The sequence below is a fragment of the Gorilla gorilla genome, chromosome 5 (assembly GCF_029281585.2).
Source record: "Gorilla gorilla gorilla isolate KB3781 chromosome 5, NHGRI_mGorGor1-v2.1_pri, whole genome shotgun sequence".
Classification (NCBI taxonomy): Eukaryota; Metazoa; Chordata; class Mammalia; order Primates; family Hominidae; genus Gorilla; species Gorilla gorilla.
This window is the reverse complement of record NC_073229.2, coordinates 38,721,469-38,747,577: the sequence shown is the minus strand read 5'-3', so window position 1 is coordinate 38,747,577 and position 26,109 is coordinate 38,721,469. Positions and strand designations below refer to the sequence as shown.

The window sequence follows — 26,109 nt, the reverse complement described above, 5'->3', positions numbered from 1 at the left end:
ACACACACATATATGTGATGTGGGCAGAAGACTTACTTTGGGCTTCGGTCCTGAGGAAAATTCAATTAATCAACACCATCAATTAAACTAACAGATAATTTAACCAATATCATGGAAGGCAGACATTCTATGCTCTATAACTGTGCTATGTGCTAAAGACAATAAGATGCTATACCTTCCCTCAAAAACCTCACTTACCGCTAAGTTAGGTGTACACCAGCAGTAGCAGTAGAAGTGGTAGTTGTGGTAGTGATAATAACATTAAGAGTTATGAGAAACATTTAAGATGCATTTTGTGTGAGGTTCAAGTGCTTTCCATATATGAACTCACGTGGTCCTCCTAAGCACTCCCATAAAGTAGGTACTATTACTATCTCTATGTCTATTTTTTATATACTCTCAGCAGAAAGAAAAGCCAGAGCAGAGGTGTTCAGGTAGAAAGAAACAAACAACAAACACCATAGGATGCAGGGCCTACGAATGGGAGTATTGTAACATAGCTAACAAGGAGGTTAGGACCAGCATATAGAAGTCTGGGGAAAAGGTGCTATCAAAGGCTTTTGTGGGGAGGAAAACGTTTGAAGCTGTACATCAGTAAGATGATTCTGGAAATATCTTAAGAATGAGATCGATGAAACAGACATGACAGAATACAAGATAGTATTGGTATCAAATAGGATAGTGACAGTGGGGCAGGTAGGGGAAGGAGTGTAAGAAGAGGTGTAATCATTGGAAATGGTGGCTGATTAGGTGACTGACTTGAGTGGAGGCGGGTGGTGGTAGAAGGAAGTGGAGACAGTAAAAAGGGAGTGAATATGATTCTAGGATTTTAAGCTTGGACGTGACTGGAAGGAGAGGCTGTTAACCAAGACACCTCCCAGAGTACCCAGTGCCATGAGAGAGGTGTTAGTTGTGTAAGGGATGAACTATAAGTGCAGGTAGGGCAGGGACCACGTTACATCCAGCTTTTACCTCCCTGGTGCTTCATGCGCAGTGAGGTTCTAAAACAGTGTTTGTTAGTAGAGAAGCAGAGACAGGGGTGAATGGTGGTATGGTGGTGGAGTAGGGTGGGTGGGAAATGGGGGTGTGCAGTTAAAATATTAGATAGAAGACCAATACATGGGATTTATGTATTTAATTTGTAAGAGACATTGGGAAGGAGCTGCAGCAGACTCAAAATGGATTAAGACTTGAGTGCCTCAATTAGAAATTTTCCCTGGCAGTTAAAACATTTAAAGGGATAAAAATAGCACAAAAAGAAATGAAGAAAATCACTTTCACCAGGAAACAAATTGCATTCTAGATGACTATTTTTTATTTACCAGATTCAAAATGCATACCAAATATCCTCTACCCTTAGAATATGTCCCTCAAAATTAAGTCCCACATCAACGATTTGAAAAGAGAATCTCTGTAAATAGCTAAACCTGTGTTATCCATGTAACTTATTTTATCAAAAGCAATTTTACTGATACACATGAAACATGAAGGAAATGTTTCTTTGGACTTTGATTTGATGTTACGTGATTTTACCAGACTGTATGCTACTAACCACATAAATTACAGTCCAAAGATATACTAAGCATTAAGTCCTTATTCATCAAAAATTTTAAATGCTATACAAAAACCTTTATCAAATCATCCAGTACCAAATACGATAGGCAAGTATTATATGTTGTGTAAGAAAGCATTTTAAAGAAAATAATCCAGAATACAAAAAAAAAGATTTTCAGAGTAACATTGAAAAAAAAATCTAAGATAGAAAGGTAATTTGATACAAAAACTGCATTTTATTACATTGAAAATTTGGTTTAAAGGAATTACATGATTTAAGCCTGAGTTTTTTTATTCATTCCTTCTGTTTCGATTACTTTTTACAAATTTAAATCTGCTGATGGTGTGGATATTTCCAATAAATACAACAGCTTGAGATTCCATACTAGTAGGACACCTGCTAACATCTTTTATTCATGTACGTGTTCCCAGTGCAAAGCAATTATATTATTTCAAATATTTTAAAATGTTTTCTATTACTGCCTAACATAACGGCAGGTTACCTCACAAGTCACCTGTTTCCTTTTGCACTCTCTCTAAATCTGTGAGAAAAAGATTTATTTGTGGTGTTGTATATAGAAGTCAATAATAGCTTGCAAGTAATCTCAGTCTGGTTTACTTGCATCTGATTGCAGACGTGAGAACACAGCTTCCTATCAAATGCAAGAAAAAGGTATGCATATATAGATTTTGTTTCTTATCCTTGATCCAGCTTTTTGGAACTGGTTCCCAATGTTATAAGCTCTGGAGAGAAAAATAAGTGTTAAGAACTAGTTCTTACAGCTCTGAAAACCCTGCAACAATTACAACAATTACTGGTCCCTCCCGGAGGGCTTATCATCTATCTATGGGCAACTGCAGTCTTATCAGTTTCTCATCTTCAGGTGTGGGCAAAAAGGCAGATGCGGGCACAATGCTTGAAAAAGAGAGGGAAGTGAGGAATTAGGGAAAGAACAATGCATGTCTATGTATTATTCAATGCAATTAATTTCCGTACACTAATTTTAGGCCAGTATATCATAGGTATATTATGTCATTTATTCTTAGTATAAGTATTTTGGGAGAAAAAGTTAGCTTTGAAGATTACTTTTAAAATATTGTTTTAGGCACTGAAATAATGACCCTGAAGTATAATAATATTTTAATAAATTTGAAATTACTCATTGATATGTGCCTAAATACGAATTTTTAGTGAAGCTATTCAATCTATTTAAATCCATAATTTACACAACTTAAGTATTAATTGTAGCTAGTATCTAATTGGTAATAACCTATTATTTACCCCTTTCTGATCTAAATTTTCCTGGTGATGGTGTCTCCTCAACAAAAATATATAGTTAATCTCAACTTGACTGAGAGACATTCATCTCAAAGAAAACAGTCTCACACAAAGCTTTATCATAGGGGTACAAGACTTCAGCCCATTATTTTTTATGACTAAAAAATGAGTGACTTAAGACAAAAAGCTCAACATCCTTAAACTTCATTTCTATTCAGTCTCTAATAAATACCATCTGTTGTGTACTTTAGGGATATAATACCCGTCAAAAACTCCATCGTATTATGAGAATCGGCACCAAGTTGATCTGAAATGCATATTTGAACAGATGTGTTTAAATTACATCTCCGTCTATCCACATGCATAAATTCAGAGCAAGCGTGTGTTGATTTAAAATGCATAAAAAAAGGGATTTGGAGACGCATCAAAAGTGAACAGCATCTCAATGGATCAAGGCTCACATTACGAAAGGTCAGTACTAAAAATAAAGTTTGCATTTATTAAGGGTTGCACCAGGGGGCTGTTCATGGGAACTGACTTAATGTTTACTGCACAAAATCAGCCACTGAAACTACACTAATTTTTCACAACTCTTCCACATACAACATTAAAACTGTCATGCATGGACAGAAAAAATGGAATAGTAGACAACAAAATAGAAAAAATTATATGGCATGTCTAGTGACTGACATTAGTTCATATGGCTCAGTCCCCCATGTTTCAATCATACTTTGCATTTCTCTAAAAAAAAATTTGAGTGATTCTTACAGGCACGATACTGTTCTGATTCCATATTTTATAGAAATGCTTCCAAAAGTTAAAATTAATCAAAGCCTTTTAGAACTCTGAAGTTCTTCAATGTTTAGTGAGGAAATAAACATAACAAAAATACAGGTGCAAAGGTACTGACCTGTAAATGTTCTCCATATTCCACAAGGTGATAATTTTTATCCTGGTTCTCACTATCAATAAAGCTTACTGTTGAGCTGTTAAAGGTAATGGTAATGATGGCTCGCCCATTCTCCATTAGGTTAACAGTACAGAAACAAGAAAACTAATTGCTGAGTGAAATTCCTAATATTAATATCAATGTCATCATGTGTTAAGTTTATACCACGTATACCAGCAGTCCCCAAACTTTTTAGCACCAGGAATCGGTCTCCTGGAAGACATTTTTTCCATGGACTTGGGGGTTTGGGGAGATGGTTTCAGGATGAAATTGTTCCGCCTCAGATCATCAGGTGTTAGATTCTCATAAGGAACGTGCAACCTAGATCCCTCACATGCGCAGTTCACAATAGGGTTCGTGCTCCTGTAAGAATGTAATAACACAGCTGATCTGAGAGAAGGCGGAGCTTGGGCAGTAATGCTTGCTCCCCTCCTGCTGAGTGGCCCGGCTCCTAACAGGCCATGGACTGGTATCAGTCCGTGTCCTGGGGGTTGGGGACCCCTGACTTACACAATAAATGTGCAGGCAGCTTTTGAAGACTCAGCTCTCAATGAAGAAGCTGAATGTGAGGATAAATATATAATACTGGCTCTTGAATATTCACACCTAGGTAGGTAATGCTATTACTGAAATCAGCGTTAGATATACTGGATGATATTTTCTCCATTCATAGATGAGAAAAGTAAAAATTAAATAAATGGACAACTGAAAAAAGCCTTATACACTGGCCATCTTTCAAATTAACCTTTACAGAAGGGGTGTCCAATATTTTGGCTTCTCTGGGCCACACTGGAAGAAGAATTGTCTTGGGCCATACATAAAATACATTAACTAATGATAGCTGATGAGCCCAAAAAAAAATCACAAAAAAACTCATAATATTTTAAGAAAGTTTACAAATTTGTTTTGGGCTGCATTCAAAGCTGTCCTGGGCTGTGGGTTGGACAAACTTGCTATGATAAGTTAGAGCAGTTTAAGAAAAAAGGAATGACCATTTTAAAAGTAATTTCAGATTGGTACAAAAAAGAGATCTCTGAATACCTTTGTAAAAAATTTTTGCTTTCTGTTAAAATGCTAAATATCTTCTAGGTTTATAGTGTGTGCTGATTATTCTGTTCCCTTCTGCCCCCAGCCCTGCTGTGTGCTCAGAAGTCTGACCCCTACAGAATCTATCACAGGGGCTCCGTATCCCACACATTGCAGTTCAGCACCATTGAGCTTCAATTCCCTTCCTAAATCCCCATGCCTTCTAGCCTACTGGCCTCCACACACAGAATATGTTTCTTACTGCTCCTCTAAATCTATTTGACAGAGCTAAACTCTCCTCTGTTCAGGCCTCTACTTAAAGAACTTTTCCTCCGGGAAAGCTTCCTTCAAGTTAGAGTATCTTCAGTGGCCTTTCCAAGCTGCCAAACTCCCTTGTATTTTTTAATGTTCCATTATAACTGCTTGTTATTTCTAAATCTTCTCCACTAGGCCAATTAAATTCCTTGTGGACAGTAATCATGCTTGTCTTTCATGTTACAATATTCCCAGAGTCCAGAGCTCAGGTGCCTGACACAAAGTAGGCACTTAATACACATCAATGAGTCAATGAAAGAGTTACTAGCTCCCTTTCTAAGAAAGAAAACCCAAATTCCATAAATAATATTTATTGAGATCTGATTGTCAACTTTTATCTGTAATAGGTGAAATTAAATATTTATGTGACACATTTAACAAAATTAAGTAAATGTAAATCGCATAATCTTTAGTGGCAAAGTAAGGCAGAATCACTGGAGAATGAATCAGTTTGAATGACTGTAATCTAGAGCTGAACTATCCAATACAGTAGGGGGTAGCTACACATGGCTAGTTAAATTAAAATGAATTAAAAGCAAATAAAATTAAAGATTCAGTTCCTCAATTGCACTAGCCACATTTCAGGTATTTGACACCACATATGGCTAGGCACCACCATGTTCCACAGCACAGACATAGAATATTTCCATCACTGCAGAAAGCTCTATTGGGCAGCGCTGTTCCAGAGACTTGAGATCCTGTAACTGATAGAACTTAAGAAATAAACCAACCCATAACTATGTATTTGAATTGTACTTTGTTCGTTTTATAAAATGGTGATAATACATATTATGTTCCCATGAAGATTAAATAAAATGGAGTTTTAAAATAGTTCAATGTTTAATACATAACTGGTGATCAAACCAGCATCCTGCCCCTTTCTCCTGTAATGCAAAGGCATTCTGCTCCAAGCACATCTTATCACATATTCCCCTGCTGTAAAACTGCTATTTTTCACTCTGTGCTAAAAACAATGGTTTTCAAACTTCTGTGGGAAAGGGAAAGAGCTTGTGGGGTTCTAGGCCTTCTACTTCCTGACTTTTCCATCAAAACAGTGTTAGATTAACTGTCACATATTGGGTTTCCCTTTTAGATTTTTCCCCCCATTAAAACATCGTGAATGAGAACAAGCAAACAAACAAAAAAAGTCCAAAAAAAAATGTTCTAGAAGATACATCTCCAAACTTTATCAATGATGAGCAAATAAGGCCCATGATAATCCGAATCCTCTTGTCTAATCTCCTCTCACTACCTTTCCCTTCTCAATGTTCTATACTTACTTAGTTGAAGACATCAGGACCAACACCAACAGTCAGCCAGAAAACAAAGCAAATGATTTTGTATTTTTCCTTGGCTTTGATGAATTGACAGATGTCACCAATGCTGCTAAGTTGTTGTTTATTAGTGAGGTGAATACCAAAATTAAAGTGAATGAAAATTAGCCTTCATGAATAGTTTGCACAGATTAACTATAGGCAAGAATATTTTCAAAGAGGTTGAGAAAATGCTAATTCATCACAACCTGAAGTGGAATCTGCTATATGTTACAACTGATGGTGGCTAAAAACGTGTGAAACACAAAAAGACTTAAGTAAATTAATTTACAAAAGCTTGCGAAAATGTAAGCTGATGGTGTTATTCTTCGGCAGACACTTTGGAAAATATCTGAATCTCATACGTCCTTGAGCCAGTAGTATCAACAGTTGGTTTCATTCTCAAAGACTTAACTTCCATCGCTTCTACAAATTTTTGTCAGAAACAGAAGCTTAACACCTTGACTTGCTCTGCCACACCATACCTTGATGGTTTAGTAGTGGTAAGGTTTTACTGTGATTTATTGGGCTCATGGCTGAGACTGAAATTTTTCCTCAGTAGGAAGACCTGCCTTCAACCACTACTATCAAACACTTTTAAACTAGCTTCTGTTACAGACTTAATGTTTCTTAATGTGTTCAACCTGAAGTTACATGAAAAAATTTTGCTTTTATGCAAACTGAATACTGCAATAAAATCATTTTTAACAACAACTAATGTTTAAATCCCAAGTAATGTCAAGCTGCTTTATGCAGTTACCATGCTGTCAAAGTTAAAGCATTAAGCATGCTCTCCACTCCAAAACAAATTTGGAGCAGATATATTTTCTGAGATCAAACCACGTATCCAACAGCATTTTTCAGATCTTGATGCAAGCGCAAAGGAAATGTTAATATTTAAAAATCCATTTAACTGTGCAGTTGAGTGGCGCTTCCATCTAACCGTCAATTGCAAGTGATTGATCTGATAAAAGACAAATAGAGGAAGTAGAATCTAATAGAATTCTGCAAATGCCTTCCAAGTGCTAAATGCTCAGTTAAAACCATGTTATGCTGATATCATGAATTGGTATCAGTGTTTGGCAGCAAGAATCTGTGTGAAAATACATTTTCAAAGATGAAATATGCAAAATCTCATTACCCATCAGCACTGACAAATCAATATAGACAACTGATTTTGATGACAGGGCACACTAAACTTTGAACTTCAATAAGTGAACTGTTATCCCAAATAAAATCATTTCATTCTTCTTAGTAACAGATCTATATTTTTAAAATTGTACTGTATTAATACATTTTACAGTTCATCAATAAAAAATCTGTAGAAATCTGTTTCTTTCTTGATAAACACACATATACACACACAAGCTTGCTGACCCTTAGATGTTTTCTAATGATCCTGAATAGTTTAAAATACATGTACAAGGAAAATTTTTGTCTCAAATATGAGTGAGCTACACTTGAAACAAAATCTATGGGTACTAAATAATATTTTAAACAGTAAAAAGTGTGTAGGAGATCCCCAGCAGGGTAGGAGACTAGATGTGCCTTGTCTCAGAGATTTCCTGTGCTTTATTCTGAATAATCCTATAAAGAGAATTTGAGGGGGTTTTAAACAGGCCCAGTCTCCAGTCATTGGTTTCAGAATCTTATTTACTGAGGAATTTACTCTTAAAGCAATATTTGATTATACATTCCTGTGATTGGCTAAGATTGCTGTTGATAGAGAAGAATACGCTAAAATAAAATCTATATTGAACCTCAAGCACAAATATCAACATGCACAAAAATTAATAAATATTTCCATAGCAAGAGTTCTTAATATGGTGTCTCCGTTTTGCTCTATTTCATTAAATGGACCGCAGGAAAAAAATTATCTCTTCACATGTGATATGTAGACAATCTACCACAGTGTAAACTTTATAGATTAAAAGATTTCAAAAGTAATTGAGTTTACAATTCACAAGTAAGATTCCTAAAATGAATTTTTACACCTTGTGCCTTTTATTTAGAAAGGGAAAATGTCAAATGTCAATTGTTCATATTTGATTTCTTTGTATTTATCAAGTCAAAGCAAGATTTTTTAAAAATATAACAGCAACAAAAATAATTTGCTGAGACTAGATTATCCATTTTTTGCTTGGATGAACAAACAGCAGTACTAAACTAACCCTATATTCACACGAACAAGACTTTGATGTGTTAAACTTGTAGGCAGTTTGTGTTGGCCTGATTTAACAGAAAAAATGTTTTCCTTAGTGCGTTGGCTAGCTTTATTAGGTACAGATCACTCTTATTATCAAGCTACATGTGTGCTTTAGAAAACTGTACTCACTTCTGGTAAAATAAAAACCTATCAGTCCAGCTGATCTATGAGCTGCTTTAATTGGCCACTTATTTGAAACAAAACAGGTGTTAATTCCAAACATTAATTTTTATTTCATAAATATTTTTTATTAAAAATTGTTAAAGGTTGCTGGATTCTCCAGTGATAAGACAAAGATGGCACAAAGGTAAAGATGGAACTCATAAAAGTTACAGATCCAACAGGTGGATACAGATGATAACACTGCTCCTTAACTGAGAAGATGGAGACCATCTGGCAACAGCAGAATTTTGTCTTCATCTTCTCTATCTTCCTTCCAGATTCTGAGGAACTGGAATCTTGCTGTTTTCTTTATAGCTAGATCCCATTCTTCTAGAACTCCTGACGGGCTTTGTTTTTGTCCCTGCTTCTTTCTATAGCATTGTCACACTCTTCCCTTGTAATTCAGGCTCACCTTTATTAAGGAACAAATCAACCCAACTTATCTTGCCTAACTCCACCATCCTCTTTCCCTAGCTGGTTCCAGATATTTTCCTTTGCAGACTTTTGGAAGAGCAGAACACAGCTGCTGCTTCCTCACTATTAGCTTCCTGGTAAACCCTCTGTAACCTGGCTCCTGCCCCAGCATGCTGATGAAATTATGATTTCATCACTGGCAAATCCACTAACATTATTTTCTATCCTAATTCAACTTGACCTATTTACTGTATTGGCCACTGTTAACCATCCTTTTCTTAACTGTTCATTTGAGAAATATATACTGTGTCCCTGTGCCATGCCAGCTTCCAGGGCTATGGCTACTACTTTCACAGAGCACATCGTCTATAGTGAAGCGAGTACTGGGACAGATACAGCAGTGATTGTAGCCAGCTAGGCGGGCAGGGAAGGCATTCCAAGAACATGACAGTATGCCAAGGCCTTCTCTTGCAACACTTTTCCCGTAGCTTGGGTTTTATACTGATTTGGAAACTATTCCATATGTTTCCCTCCTTAGATTCTCTTAACCTTCCCATCCTCCTCTCCAGGTCCCCTTAAAGCCTATCCTCCATGTCCACCCAACCCTACTCTCTCCCTTCTAAGGTTTTGTGTATCTTTTCTTCTATGATATCAACGGTTTTCTGTCCACTCAGGTTAAAAAAACTTTCAGTCAACATTAACTCATCTGTTCCATCCTTTATCACTAGTCAAGCACTAGTTAAAAAAGAAATATCTCAGCAAGTCTCCTATGCTTGCCTTTCCTCTTTATTTCCATTGCCAGTGCTGATCTCATCAATGGTCACTATTACATTGTTCTCATCACCTTATCCTATTGGGAAAATATTGCAACAGCTTATTTATTTGCTACCCCAAGTACAAACAGGCATAACTTCTAAGTCCCTCAAAAATCTGAATTCATCCTAATTATCCAGGCTGTTCTTTCACAACTTCCCAACTGTACTTTCTTCTAAAACCAAACCAGTTTACCAACTGGCAAACGAATGTGCTTTGTTGGTACCTCTACGGTAGATGTTGGGGATCCCCTCACCTCACTTGGACTGCACCTTTCTCTCCTATCTAGCCAAATGTCAAAAGTACATCATAACTCTAAAGTGATCCTCTTCAACAACAAATATTTACAAACATTTTTAAATTGACTACTATGGGCCAGGAATTATTTATCTATTTGAAATACAGTCATGCATCACTTAAATGGGGCTACATTTCTGAGACAGGTGTCATTAGGTGATTTTGCTGTTGTGCGAACACCACAGAGTGTACATACATAAACCTACTACACGCCTAGGCTATATGGTACAGGCTATGGTTCCTAGGCTACAAACAGGTGCAGCATGTTACTATACTGAACACTGCAGGCAACTGAAATGCAATGGTAAGTATCTGTGTATCTATACATATCTAAACACAGAAAAGGTATGGTAAAAATACAGTATTATAATCTTATGGGACCACCAACATATACACAGTCTGTCATTGACTGAAATATTGTTATGTAGCACATTACTTTATATAAAAAGTTACTTAATTTTTATAACAAACTGGTGAGAATAGGTATTATAATCATCTCTATTTGGGAGATTAGGGAAGGGAGAATGATTAAGTAACTTTAAATTAAAATGGACAGAGTTCCGCTGTTTTGAACATTTCTGGAGTAAAGAAATAAAGGGGAAATAGCCAGGCGCAGTGAGTCATGTCTGTAATCCCAGCACTTTGTAATCTCTTGAGCCCAGGAGTTTGAGACCAGCCTGGGCAACATGGTGAAACCCCATCTCTACAAAAAAAAGTCTTCTTGCCTTTAGCTCTCTTCAACATCCAATACAAATACAAAGCTCGCAGACACCCCAATCCCAACATATAGAGAAACTAAAACAGCCACACTTACTACTTAGGCACAAAATGGGCCAGGAGGGGGTGAGTCAGAAATCTGGTAGGAGTGAGCCAAAGATCCATGGGTTGGTTGTCAGTATATAGATAGCATTAAGATGGTAGGAAGGGGGCTGAGAAAGATAGGACGTGCAGGAGTCGAAATGGCATGGATACTGTGTCTATATCACTTATCCTCCAAATGTAGACACTGTTGAATGAAAGTGAGGTACTATTAATAAATACACCAGGAAAACAGGCATGAACCAGGATGGTCCTCAGCAAACAAAGACAAAGGATAGGTAATGGGGGAATAAAGGGTTAGATGACTCCACACCTTCAAGAAACTTTGGGGTATTGAAGCATTTTCCAAATGAAGTCCAAAAGTCATGCAAATAACGCACTGAAAAAGATTGGGTTTGTTATGGGGCTAAAAGCACACGAAGTAAAGGGTACCTCTAAAGCATGGGGCAGACTTACAAGCCAGTTACATCATGGAAACAATCAACTCCATCGAGTTCTACTCACTCCCAATCCCGACTTCTACCTTCCAAGATGTTGTTTTCCACTTTATCCAAGCCAGGCCTGGCCCTCAGAGCTCAAGATAAACCATAAACCAGTGTGTGGTAGGCAGAATTCTAAGATGGTCCCCGAACTCCCAGCCCCTGGTAGGCAGACATCTTGCCTCAGTTATTCAACCAAACCCGAATGTAGATGTTGCTGTGAAGGGACCTTACAGATGTACTTAAGGTCCCAAATTAGTGGACATTAAGATAAGGAGATTTTTCCTGATGGGCCTGACCTAATCAGGTGAACCCTTTAATAAAAGCAGAGTGTTTTTCCCCGTTGCAAGCAGAAGGCAAAGTCAGAGAGACATGCTCTGGCTGGCTTCGAAGAAAGCAGACACCCATGTTGTAAACGATCTGTGGGGGTCACATGGGAATGGGCTGCTAGGAGCTGAGAATGGTTCCAGCCAGCAGCTAGCAGGAATATAGGAACTTCAATCAAACACTCCAAGGAAATGATCTTTCTCAACAACCAGTGAGCTTGGGAGAGGACCCTGAGCCCAAGATGAGAGCACAGCCCCGACCAATACCTTGACTTCAGCCCAGTGAGACTCTGAGAAGTTTGACCCATGCAGTGCCAAACTTCTGTCCACAGAAACCATGAGATAATATATTTGTGTTACTTTAAGCTGCTAAATTGGTGGCACTTTTGTTACATGGCATTAGAAAACAAATACAGAGTTTGAAATGAGGGAAAGAGACATGCACGAGCACCCCTGTCAGCTTCAATGAAGAGAGAATGGGCCAGAAGAGTGAATGAATCAACTCTTGCCCCTTCTTAAAATCCCCCAGACACAGCAGCTGGCATAAGAGACTGACTTTTCAATGTATCCCTTTAAACTTTTTGAACATTCCCCCTCATATGCATGCATTCCCTTCGGCAAAATAAAGAAATACAAATAAAATTCATCATAACATAGAAGCAGGTGAGTCCAAGAAAGCATTGAAAGAAGAGATTTGATGGAAAATTGATGACGATACCACCACACAACCTTGAAGTTAGGGAAATTAACCCACATATCATATACTACTTCTCATAAACGGCAAACCCTAAAACAGAGGTTTTGGAGAAAATCTCTAAGCAAACAGTGCTTTTCCATGAACATCTCTCTTTTTAATTTTTTTTAAATTTTAAGTTCTGGGATACAAGTGCAGAATGTGTAGGTTTGTTACATAGGTATACGTGTGCCATGGTGGTCTGCTGCACCTATCAACCCGTCATCTAGGTTTTAAGTCCCGAATGCATTAGCTATTTGTCCTAATGCTCTCCCTCCGCTCACTACCTCCACTACCAGTGGCCCTGGTGAGTGTTGTTTCAACTTATTGTTCAACTTCCACTTACGAGAACATGTGGTGTTTGGTTTTCTGTTCCTGTGTTAGTTTGCTGAGGATGATGGCTTCCAATCTCATCTATGTCGCTGCAAAGAATATGATCTCATTCCTTTTTATGGCTGCACAGTATTCCATGGTGTATATGTACCACATTTCTTTATTTGTCCAGTCTATCACTGATGGGCATTTGGGTTGGTTCCATGTCTTTGCTATTGTAAATAGTGCTGCAATAAGTATATGTGACCATTTGTCTTACAGTAGAATGATTTATATTCCTTTGGGTATATACCCAGTAATGAGATTGCTGGGTCAAAGATCCAAGATTCTAGATCCTTAAGGAACAGTCACATTGTCTTCCACAATGGTTGAACTAACTTCTATATCCACCAACAGTGTAAAAGCGTTCCTATTCCTCCACAGCCTCACCAGCATCTATTGTTTCTTGACTTTTTAATAATTGCCATTTTTGACTGATGTGAGATGCTATGTCACTGTAGTTTTGATTTGCATTTCTCTAACGATCAGTGATGTTGAGCTTTTTTTCATGTGTTTGCTGGCCGCATAAATGTCTTCTTTTGAGAAGTGTCTGCTCATATCCTTCGCCCACTTTCTGATGGTTTTTTTTCTTGTAAATTTGTTTAAATTCCTTGTAGATTTCGGATATTACACCTTTGCCAGATAAGTAGATTGCAAAAATTTTCTCCCATTCTGCAGGTTGCCTATTCACTCTGATGATAGTTTCTTTTGCTGTGCAGAAGCTCTTTAGTTTAATCAGATCCCATTTGCCAAGACCACCTTTATTACTCTGACTCCCAAGTCTCTCTCTCTACTTTTATTTTCATCTTATTTCCCTTTTCTCTCCTTCACTCTGGGATTGATCAACATTACAAAAAGAAGGAGCTGGCCAGTATGGTGGCTCATGCCTGTAATCCCAGCACTTTGGGAGGCCAAGGTGGAAAGATCACTTGAGCCCAGGAGGAGTTTGAGACCAGGCTAGGCAACATGGAGAAACCCTGTCTCTATAAAAAATAGAATAAAATAAAAAATTAGCCAGATGTGGTGGCACCTGTCTGTAGTCCCAGCTACTCAGGAGGCTGAGGTGAGGGGATAACCTGAGGTTGGGGATGTCAAGATTACAGTGAGCCATGATTGTGCCACTGCATTCCAGCCTGGGAAACAGAGTGAGACTCTGTCAAAAATGAAAGAAAGAAAAGAAAAGAGAGGTTAATGACATCTAGTTAGATGTTTGATGTAAGGAGAAAGAAGGAAAATAGCCCGAAGCACAGTATCTTCAAATTTTAATGCCTGGTGACTTTGAAAGCATAAGTACAATGAAGAGAAACAAAAAGGTCTCAAAGATGTGATGTTTGCTTGGAGAAGGGAATATGATTTCCATCTTAGACAATCTGAATTTGAAGTACCAATTGAACATTCAGGTTATAAGGTCGAGCAGCATTTGGTAACTAGTTATGTGCCTTTGAGCCACTTTAAGTCTCTATTTTTTAATCTACAAATTAAGGATAATACCTAACTAGCTGTTATGAATGGATTGTGTCCCCCTAAGATTCATACGTTGAAGCCCTAATACCCCAATGTGACTGTATTTGGAGATAGCACCTTTAGGTAACTAAGGTTAAATGAGGTCTTAAGGGTGGAGCCCTGAGCTGATAGAATTGGTGTCCTTTTAGGGAAAGGAAGAGACACCAGAGCTCTCTCTCCCCATGTCACACACAGAGGAAAGGCCCAGTGGAGGACACAGGAAGAAGGCAGCCATCTGCAAACCAGGAACAGAGACCTGACCAGAAACAGAATCTGCTGGCACCTGATCTGGGACTTGCAGCCTCTAAAATGGTGAGAAAATACATTTCTATTGTTTAAACCACTCAGACTATGGCATTTTGTTATGGTAGTGTGAGCAGACTAATAAATACACTAGCTGAATGTTGTCAAGATCAAATGAGATAATGTCTATATGGTTCTAAGATACTGCTTGGCACAGAGAAAACCCTTAAATGTTAAGTATTACTATTGTTGAAAATGCAGGAGGTGAGCCAGAGTTAGAAAAAAGTAGCCAATTAGGAATTTCTTTCAACATTCCAGACAAAGTATTGACAGACTCCCTGGGCTTCCATTCATCACTGTGACTCCATTCAGCCCAGATGACCCTAATATACCAGGTTTCTTCAGATTCTCTAGTACCTAGGCCCACCTGCCTTGTTCTTGGATTCTCTGACTCCTCCTCAGTTCCTGTGTTTAGTCCACCCTTATGTCTTCCTCTCTGGTTCTCCTTAGCACCACGGGCCAAGTGAGCTCCACCTCAGATTTCTGGGCCAAAGCTTTTGGCTGACTCTGCACAGGCTCTTATCCCAAATGATTCTGTTTTCCAGAACATGATCTACACTCAGTTCTCCAGATCTGTTACTCCCATTGGTCTTACCTCCCCACTTATATTAGCCTGTTTCCTGCTGCTGTAACAGATTACCATAGACTGGGGAATTTATAAACAACAGAAGTTTATTTGGCTCTTAGTTCTGGTGACTGCGAAGTCCAAAACATGGCATTCACATCTGTGAGGGCTTTCATACTGTATCATCCTGTGGTGGAGGGCAGAAGGACAAGTGAGCACTTGAGACAGGAAAAGGGAGCTGAGCTCCCATGATAACTAACCCATTCTGGTGATAACAGCATTAATCCATTCACGAGGGCTTTAAGAGGTGATTACTTAAATCTCTCTCTTAATGTCATCAAAATGGCAATTAAATTTCAACATGAATTTTGAAGGGAACATTTAAACCATAGCACTGTCCATTAGAATCTACTTCAATCCACTGAAGACAGGAGAAACAACTTCTTAGGCAGGAAGAATGAAGACAATGGCCAGTATATAACTGCATTTTGGGGCTGATAAGGAGGAGAGCTGAGGTGGTACTTGTGAGGTCCAATCCTGTTCCTGAGAATAAGTTAGGTAAAGTTGGAGTATTATACTTGAAGTAGACGAAGAAGATTTGATATGGCTAATATGAATATGGAAGAATGTACTGAAAAGGAAAATAGACTGACGAATAGCAAAGAGGGCTCTGTGGAGATTAAACACTACAACCCCTTCAGCCAGGATTTTTAGCAATCTGGAGGTGGGGTGGGGGTGGCTGTCGGTGCTGGTGGTAGGGTCATGGCTGGGAGATGAGTGTGTTTAGAAGTAAAGGAATGCCAAAGCTATTATGAAAGGCATCCCTAGAAGGGAGGACCATGAGGTCCAGGGCAGGTAGAAGCCAGAAGATTAGAGAATAAGAAGCGGTCAAGTGATGAGAATTTATGACAAGGATGAAGAAGAAGAGAGAATACAAGGAAGTTCGAGGCTCATTGAGAAGTTTCTGAGCACCCTTGGCAGTTAGTCATTATGGTAAATAGACAAAATAATTCATAAAGTCATGTCCAATAACAGATAAAGACAACCAAACAACCTGAAGTGTCTGGAAGGGAAACAATTTTCTCTGATAACATCATAGTTAAGACTGCAATTGTGTCTGGTTTCATACACAAGCAGTCTCCATTACGCTCTACAATGAATTCCTGGAAAATGTATCATAAAAGTCTGCCTTTTTTCATAATAATAAAAACACTGATTATTGCCCTCCTGAATGTGACTCAGTATTAAATTACAGATAAGGCCACGAAAACATCATAAAAGCAAAAATGCAATAATAAACCTGTATAATTATTTAAAATTGTAAAACTATGTAGCAAGTTATTAAAATGATGAAATTTTAGAGCAAAGGTGAACCTCAGAGTTTCTTTAATCTAGTCTTCTCATTCAAAAGATGAGACTCAAAGTGAAGCTAAAGAGATAAAATCCATTTTCCCAATTGACAGCAACAAGAAACTTATTTCTTGACTCCAAATCAAATGTTTTCACAGCCTGTTTCAAAAGAATTCCACAAAATGAGTAAAATTACAGAATATTTTGAATATATAAAGATATACAAAATATCTTACAGTGAACATACAGAACAGAAAAATACAACCAGACTCTACCAGGTTTGTATTATCTAATGTTAATATATTAGCAGCAACAATATTACATATATTTATTTAATTTTAACTTGCTTCTATGATCTCCACCTCAAATAAAGGAAAAAGAACTAACAGCCACACTCCTTGCATGATAGTTAGAAACTGAAAACAATCCAAATGTTTAACAATGAGAAATGAGTAAGCAAAAAAAAGAATGTCAATAAAATGTTATGTAACCTCTAAAAAATGATAAATTATATGGACCAGACTGAATCATAGAAATGTTCATTCGAAACAATGATGGGAGAAATGGAATACAAATTAAGAGGTGTTCAGTTGTGAATTTGTAGAACAATTTAAGTAGTTAAAATTTAACATGCATTGTATTCTTTTTTTCCTATAAGGTTGTACCATGTCAATAATATAAACCAACAAGAAGCAAGCAGATGAATTAGCAAGCTGTCAGAGAAGTTTGGAATGAAGCTTTCTTTCTCTTGATAAACTTCTTTACAGCTAGAAATAGTAGCAGAGGTTTATAAAACCACCCTACTATTTATTTCAAAGAGAATAATTAGAGCACCTAAATACTCGAGTGCCCTAAGAACTTCAGTTTCCAGGGCCTGGAGAAAATAATAGTTAAAATTCTTTTTGTTCCCCTTCATTTCACTACTTATTACATTCCTACCCCCAAACAAACAACCCCAAATCTACATGCCTCCAAATAGAAAGAGAAGTCAGGTGAGACAGCCTGAAAGTTCTAAAAGAAGAAAAATAGGAATATTCATCCACTTCTGCATTTCTTTAAAATTTGATTAAGTATATAATACAAATAAACTAAACCAAACCAAACCAAAACAACAAAACTAGAGCAGACATGTCAGTGTTTAAGAAAAACTAACTGAAACATACAGTAAAGCATATAGAGAGGGGTATGTTTAATAAGAAAAACAGTGTGTTTGACTATGAATGACACTGATGAAAGATTATCTTAGCCCATTTTTATAGTCCAAAAAATAAAGAGAATTTTGGGGAGGAGAAAGGATGGAGAAGAGGTGACTGATTGTACAATCCGCACTTAACCAGAGCAGAATTTAAAATGATTTCTTTCACATCAACTTCGTAAGAAATAATTACAGTTATATCAGACAAGTGGATTTTTAAAGCCTGTGGATCTGTCCTTATTGGCCAACAAAATACATTTTTAGTCTAAGTACTGTTCAGATAATACAATATCAAGTTTTCTGCTACCCAATATTTTATCAAAAACATAGACATGAGAAACAGCAGATAACTGGCTGAAAGATGTGGGGTCCATCAGTTAATTCCTCTAGCTGGTCTAAATTTGTTGTTGAATTAAGCCATGCTGGGAAAAGACTTTGTACTTGGACTTTTTTTGAACTGTGATCTGGCACTCTCACTTACAGTGAGGAAGAAAGGAAAGCAGTTCCCATGTGCCCAGAGATGAGGACATGAAGTATCACAAGACAGGCCACTGGCAGATTTTCCATTCCAGTCTCAAAGCAGGAACAGCTGTGTTCCCGGTCTCTGACACCTCTATCTTATAGACTGTGTAAAGCATGTTACTGATAATATTTTCTTTTTTGCATTGGCTTCTAAAAATCTGTGATGAAATATGAAGTCTAATAAGTGTATGAGGCTGGAGGACATGTATTTTTGATGGTAATCTTATCATTGTAATCATCTCATTTTTCCTACATTAATTGTGCCCTTTCTCTTGATTTCTTCAACCATTTTTTTTTTTTTTTAAGAGATGGGGTTTCACTACATTGCCCAGGCTGGTCTTGAGTTCCTGGGCTCAAGCAATCTGCTCGCCTCAGCCTCCCAAAGTGCTGGGATTACAGGTGTGAGCCACCATGCCTGGCCTCTTCAGCTGCATTTTTAAAAATCTTAACCTCTTACATGTCTGTCTGTGAAATGCTTCCATTCCTGAGCATGGGTATAAATAAATAAATTCTATTAATAGGTCAACATTGCACAGGCACATGTCACCTATAAAACCATTCTATACTTTGTCCTAGAAAATTGCTTCTAATATTTATACTATTGACTCATCTCTAAAGTGAACCCTCATCTCATAATAGTAAAGTGTAACCTAACAGATGTTAATGTGAGATGCAAGAAAATAGGTATTTCTCATTATTTTCTTGGCTAAAATATAATCGCCAAAATCTTTCATTATTTTACTCTCTATCATATATTTATTTACAAATTAATAACAAAGGAAATGGTACACATTAAAATTCATGAAACTTTCTTCAGCCAAGGACAGTTTCCCCTCATTTGATGACATTATGTAAACCAAAGAAAAACAACTGTAACGTTCCTTTCCCAGGTCACACCATGTGAGTAACTAACGTACCCACTAAAGTGAATGGCACAATAGAAAATGATGAAAGGGCCATGAAAAAGCTAAATGGATATGATCTATAGTAAATAAAAATATATTGTGCCATTCTGTTTATTGTTTCTATTCTCAGTGAAAGTTTGCACACTGTTCTAAGATAAATGAAAACCACACTGGAAAGTAAAATAAAAATCAGGAAGAATTTTAGCAGACATTCTCTAGAAGACAAAATAGTCATTAGAAAATGGAACCATCCACAACTGAGAAGCATATCATTTAATGATTTGGAGACTTTCAAAATTATAAAAGGAAAGCGATAAGTGTACAATGTTTGATAGGGATATGGAAAAAAAAAGCCGCTTGACTTATGTACTTAAAGGACTTGAGCTTTCTGGCTTTCCATACCAAAAACTAATTTACAGAAAGAACACAAAGGCAATTCATATCAAAACACTGCCCTCAAAGTCTCCTGAGACTCTGAGCCAGGTACTAACAGGAAGTGCAAGGTTATAGTCACCTTGGATCACCTTCTCAGGTTCAGACCTTCAGAGTACCTCATCACTAAATTAAGGTATCCTTAAATCTGACCTGCTGAAACAAGCATACCTATATGTGGACTTTAAATCAACTTGGAGTAAATAAATTTAAGCTAGTATCCAAGGGGTAACATGTTTCCATTTGCATGTGTGGACAAACTTTAAATAAAAATAAATTGTTACTACTAATGTTCAAAGGCTAATGGTAAAAAAAAAAAATTATCAATTGAGAAACATTTATCTTCAAACTTAAAAAAAAAAACTTACGTTAAGCAAACTGCTAATGTTCTTCCTACATTTATCCTCATGCCTTCAACTTTAGATCACTCTTCCAACCAGTATTTAACCTGAATGATCTCATCAAAAGGTAACAAGGATGATTAATGCTGATGCAATGTAATTCCTGCCCTGCCCTAGCCTAAAATATATTGGACAATATGAGTTCTCTGTGAACAGCATTAAGTGCTGTACAGATATGGATTACGGTACAGTGAATGGTAACGCACTTCCTGTTAAACATCACCAACAAAAGTTAGAAATGAATAGAAAGTACACAAAGCACATACTACATTGGCAGTTCCTCAGGCCTGTGGCTAGAGACCCACTGATGCGCATGACAGGGATGAAGAGACTGAAGTCTGAGCACAGTAAAAGTCACAAAGAGCCTCCCAGCCAGGCCGTGGAGTCTGCAGTGAGCTCAGGGAGGGAGACCGTGACCAGAAGGGCCATCCCCCTTCCCTCCTCACACACAAAAGGAGCAGAGTTTACTGGTAATGGTTTACAGCTAAGCCAGCTGACCCAAACTGTTGTCAAGTCTAAGCATGAGTCAAGCTCTCTTGACAACTTAAATCAACAGTTTGGGTGCAGTCAACCCGCCACTTAGCTGAGTTCCTGCCACAATCTATTGTTTAGAATTAACTGAAACTGATTACATCTCTCAGGACTCTGGGCAGCAGCCAATCCATGAGCGTTTTGAAGATAATTTACCCCCTGCACTGCAAATAATGCTCAAAGTTAACTCTATGGCTAGGCATGAACCTGTAGAACAACTTGGGACAAATGTTATGTTTATTTATTTATAACCAAACAGTGGAATCAGTTAAGGTTTAACACTATCTGAAGATTAGAGAACTAATTCTGATTTTTAAATGTAACTTAATTTCATACCTCGGGACCTGCAAAGTAGGAGGCCATGCTGCGGGCCACGATCATTCCAAATCCTTGTAGCTTTGCTAAAATATGTTGGTGGGTCAGCCTTCTGCCCAGCTACCGTTGCTGAAATTCCATCCAAAACAAGATCTCAAACACTGGCCCTTCAGAGTTCCTGACCTATTCTGTTGTTTCTTCTTTTGCTTTAAGACATTAAATACCCCAGCCAAAGGTAAATTATATTTAAGAAAGATAAGTTCCCACGCATTATCAACCAACAACACTTCAAAGACAATGACTTCATACAAAACTAACCACCAGCAACAAGGGCCATAAGGTGTCCCAGGAAAGTAGACATTTATTAGAGAAGCAACTGAAATGTCCGGACGGATGGCACTATAGGGGTTGAATTAGTGTGTGGGGTGCTACCCTAGGTGAGGTAAATAAAGAAAGGTGTATAAATGGTGACGAAAACTCTGGTTTTGAAAAAATGTATCTTTAATTTCAACTTTGACAACCCCAAAGGATGGCATCGTTCTTAGAGACATTAGTTGATATCAATTAATATGTAACTATTACATATTTACCCTCTGCTTTCTCAATCTTTTGGGTGAGTTCTGCCCACTGAACTGTACTTTCAACTTAGGGGCATTTTATTAAAAAAGCTGTAGAAAGAAAATAAAATATTTTCAATGTTTTTTTCCTTCATATTTTTGTATGCATTTTAGATTAAATGGGCTGTCTTTCACTTAATCTGCAACAAATTCTTGTCTTTATTTTTTAGGTATCATTTATTGATTGTGTTCTGTATTGCAGTTGTTTTGTTATTAATATTGCTTTGAATACATAAAAAAGTAGCAGCAATCATTTAAGGAGTGCCTACTAGGGACTGTATTAAGCCCATCTTAACACATATTATCTCAATTCTCAAAAAAAACCTTAAAGAAAGGGTGTAATTATCCTCATTTTTACAGAAAAGCAAATCAAGGTAAGAGAAGTTAAGTAATTTGGTCCACATACCACAAAGATAGGATTTAATCTATCTATCTAATCTGTATATCAGTTTATCTGGCCCTATGCCTGTGCTCTCAATTACTGGACTACATTAAATTTTCTATCATCAGTATTGTGATTTTGATTCCTCCCATACAGTTCTTGCTTGGAAGAAAATCCTGACAGTACCTCACTTCAGTATCTCTGTAACTAAGTGGCTGGGTTCATAAGATACTTGCTTTAGCATTCTTTCTCTAGCTCTTCATTCTTACTTACATAATAGTACCTGTGTCAGGTACCGTGGCACACACACACACATCTATAATGCTAGCTACTTGGGAGGCTGAGACAAAAGGATCACTTGAGCCCAGGAGTTCAAGATAAGCCTAGGAAACATAATGAGACCCTATCTCTTAAAAAAAAAAAAAAAAAAAAAAAAAGGAAAAAAGGCCATGCACGGTGGCTCACACCTGTAATTCCAGCACTTTGGGAGGCCAAGGCAGGCAGATCACCTGAGGTAGGGAGTCTGAGACCAGCCTGACCAACATGGAGAAACCCCGTCTCTACTAAAAATACAAAATTAGCTGGGCGTGGTGGTGCATGCCCGTAATCCCAGCTACTCAGGAGGCTGAGGCAGGAGAATCACTTGAACCCGGGAGGCAGAGGTTGCGGTGAGCCGAGATAGTGCCATTGCACTCCAGCCTGGACAATAAGAGTGAAACTCTATCTCAAAATAAATAAATAAATAAATAAAATAAAAAAGACAGAAGTACGTAATAGTACCTGTGAACCTGTGAACTCTAACAGGGTTCCTTTCTGTCAAAAACAGCTAAAAGTAGTTGAAGATATGGGACTATTTCTAATATAACCAACATATATTTCTGTCTAACATTGTGAGTGAACAAGCCTTTTATGGCAGCCAGGTGGTGCCATGGAAAACCAGACACTGCCCCCGCCATTAATGTGAAAGGGAGAAAAACATAACTTCTCCAAGCAAATGAAAATGAAGGAAGCCAGACTATGACTTCTAAGTTGCAGTCTAATTCCACATGCTCATAATCATGTTAATTAAATTGGCAAAAACTATCTTATCCCTTAATTTTTACTTTTTTTGGAGGAAAGAGTGAAAGAAAAAGGGGAGACAGAAAAATTTGTTTCTGATAGGGTTAGCACCACAGCTTCTAGGACTTTTAAACAGTATCATTTAGAACACTGGTGTTAGAAAAGCATTTTTACTTTGGACATAAAATACTTATTGGATAACAAAGACACAAAAGAGACAGTGGCCACTGTATTAAAAAAAAAAAAGGTAAAAATTAAGCTGGAAGCAACTTCTAGGGTTCTTTCCTCAATGCTAGTTGAAAAAAGTAAACTAAATAGCCATAGTGTTATTTAGCATCTCCTAGTGGCTTGTGAGCATATGAAACATTTTGAAGCATGAATTTCAATGGTTCTATTTTGTCTATTGCTGTATGATGATTCCTACATATATATCCAATTAATTAAGAAAAAAATTTCGGAAATCACGGTGATGCACACCATACAAGACAGTCATCATTCACAACAGCAGAACCACAGGCTGCTGCTACAAGTGCATGAACCCCTCAGGCTTCTGACAAAGGTATTACGTAAATTTCATATATCTAATCACAGACGACACCACTAATATTTGTGTTATATAGCCTCAAGTCTATTTTTTAATGCAAGACAAAATTCCTCTAGGAAGTCTAATTCTATACACAGCACCTGACACAGCAGTAGAAAGAATGCCATACAGGATCTTAATTAGAAAAAAAAGTGATACATTTGCAGTGTTGTAACAAATGGGCAACTGTAGAAATGATTTCTCTTAAAAAATAAGACAGCAAGAAAGACAGAAAAGGAGTAACTCAAGGTGAGGACAAACTAAATCAGCTAGCTTAAAAAACAAAAAAGCCAGCACCACCTAACAGCAAATGAGGAGGTGCCAGCCCCGGTGGCTCACGCCTATAATCCCAGCACTTTGGGAGGCCAAGGTGGGCAGATTACTTGAGGTCAGGAGTTTGAAACCAGCCTGGCCAATGTGGTGAAACCTCATCTCTATTAAAAATGTAAAAATTAGCCAGGCGTGGTGGCGGGTGCCTATAATCCCAGCTATTTGGGAGGCTGGGGCAGGAGAATTGCTTGAACGTGGGAGGTGGAGGTTGCAGTGAGACGTATCTCACCATGACATTCCAGCCTGGGTGACAGAGCGAGACTCTGTCTCTAAATAATTAAATAAATAACAAATGAGGAGTATGACAGACGACAAAGCAAAGGAGGTAAAACAAGGTGGGCCATGTATATCTTCCCTTTTACCACGAGAAAAAAACTCCTACTTTATAGGATACAACTTCATTTAAATAGCCTGTGAGGAAGTGGAGAACAAAAAGAGTCACAAGCTACCTTCACACAGAAAAACACTACAACAAAAAAATCATAAACGTAATAACAGAAAACAAATAATAACATAAAAACTTGTGTTATTCAATTTTAGGCCAATAAAGGTTTGTTCTGATCTAAAATAGTTAATTTTATCAACAGTACCCAACGTCATAATATTTGCAACAGGGTAGGCAATGCTTCAATTTTATATCTCATTATAATTTCCATTACTCAGGCAGAAGCTTATTCCAAACTTAAAGGAATTTCATTTTAATAAGAATACTTTCCAATAAGGTGACATGAAATAAATAGACATCAGTGAAAATAGCAACATATCCACATTTGTACTTAAAAAATCAACTTCGGTATTAGCACTCCGTTTTAGGTAAATTAGCACCCAATTAGTTCATTTTCACAGGAGCTCCTGCACAAAAACCAGAAATAAGACCCTCTCTATAAGTATACCAGAGTGGACCAAACAAAGCCTGACTGCATACATTTGACAAAATTATTACATTTATTTTCCGTGGCTTGATACTATTTCTGGAAAAATAACCTTGGACCCTATTGTTAGGCATTAAATAAGAAGTGCTATGAGTCCACACCTCTGGTAAGAGGTGAATATTTCAGCAATTTGTTTTGAGGAAGGTGTAAATTCACACTGCCCTTTCTGCTGGTACACCAAATACTGCAATGGTTTACCCCAGGGAGACTGTACAGAGAATGCAGAGCCTCCTGATTGACCCCTGCTGGCAATCAATTTATGGCCTCAAGCGTAGAGGTTGATAGCCCTTGCAATTCTATATTAGTTTTTGTAACACGATATTATTTTTATTCATATAAATGTCACATTCCTATTGGTAACATGACCTAAAAGTGTTGGTAACCTCAGCTAACACCCTTTAAAACATCTCAGAAATGGAGGAATTGAATTAAATTTTATATATTTTAATGTATAAGAAATTAAATTAAACCCAAGAAAGAAAATTAAGAACAATTTTTATTGCTAAACATGGGATACCAAGGCTGTGTAAAGGTTAATCATTTAAGAAATATATAATAGCTTGGAAGAACAAGCCATTTTATAATAATAATAACAATGAAATCACTGCCATTTAGTGTACGGAGTCAGCCGTAAAGAATTAGACAATCCAGAGCTAGGAAGGCAATACATATTTCGAGTCTATTTACTACAGAATACGGTTATTTTGCCTTAAACTATATGGTGCACATAGGTGTGAAACTTCCAGTAGCAGGCTGTATGTACTGAACCAAACCCTAGAGATAGTCATCTTCTTCACCCATTCCCCAAATACTGCTACAATTAGGTGATGATGTGGTTGTAAAGACTTAGAAGAGGCGGCTCTTCTGGGTAACAGGATGTTTGCTTCCCTTGACCCAGAACTAGTATTCTGCCCAAGCCAGCACAGCCTTTGCTGTACCTTCCTGAGGGGTTCTATTTGCTTCTCCTACAAGATTCTGAAGTCTCCACATCATACAAACATAAATTAGTTGCTTATAACGCCAACAAAAGAAACCCTTCATTCAACAAAGATTTAATGGGTTTGTTCCAGGCACTGAAAACATACACACAAAAATACTCCTTATGTTATATGGGGGAGTCTGTAGGA

At 37.5% G+C, this 26,109-nt stretch overlaps 1 protein-coding gene and 1 long non-coding RNA gene across 3 annotated transcripts in view; one reads left to right on the top strand and one right to left on the bottom strand.

Moving 5' to 3' along the window:
- The window catches only part of CDKAL1 (CDKAL1 threonylcarbamoyladenosine tRNA methylthiotransferase), a 695,935-nt gene that overhangs the window by 188,905 nt on the left and 480,921 nt on the right, over positions 1 to 26,109 (bottom strand). The window lies entirely within an intron of this gene.
- LOC129534401 (uncharacterized) overlaps positions 3,125 to 26,109 on the top strand; it is a 66,015-nt gene continuing 43,030 nt past the window's right edge. The window contains exons 1-2 of the long non-coding RNA XR_008680998.1: positions 3,125 to 3,304; positions 14,710 to 14,872. This is a non-coding gene — a long non-coding RNA (uncharacterized lncRNA). The remainder of the gene's footprint in view (positions 3,305 to 14,709; positions 14,873 to 26,109) is intronic.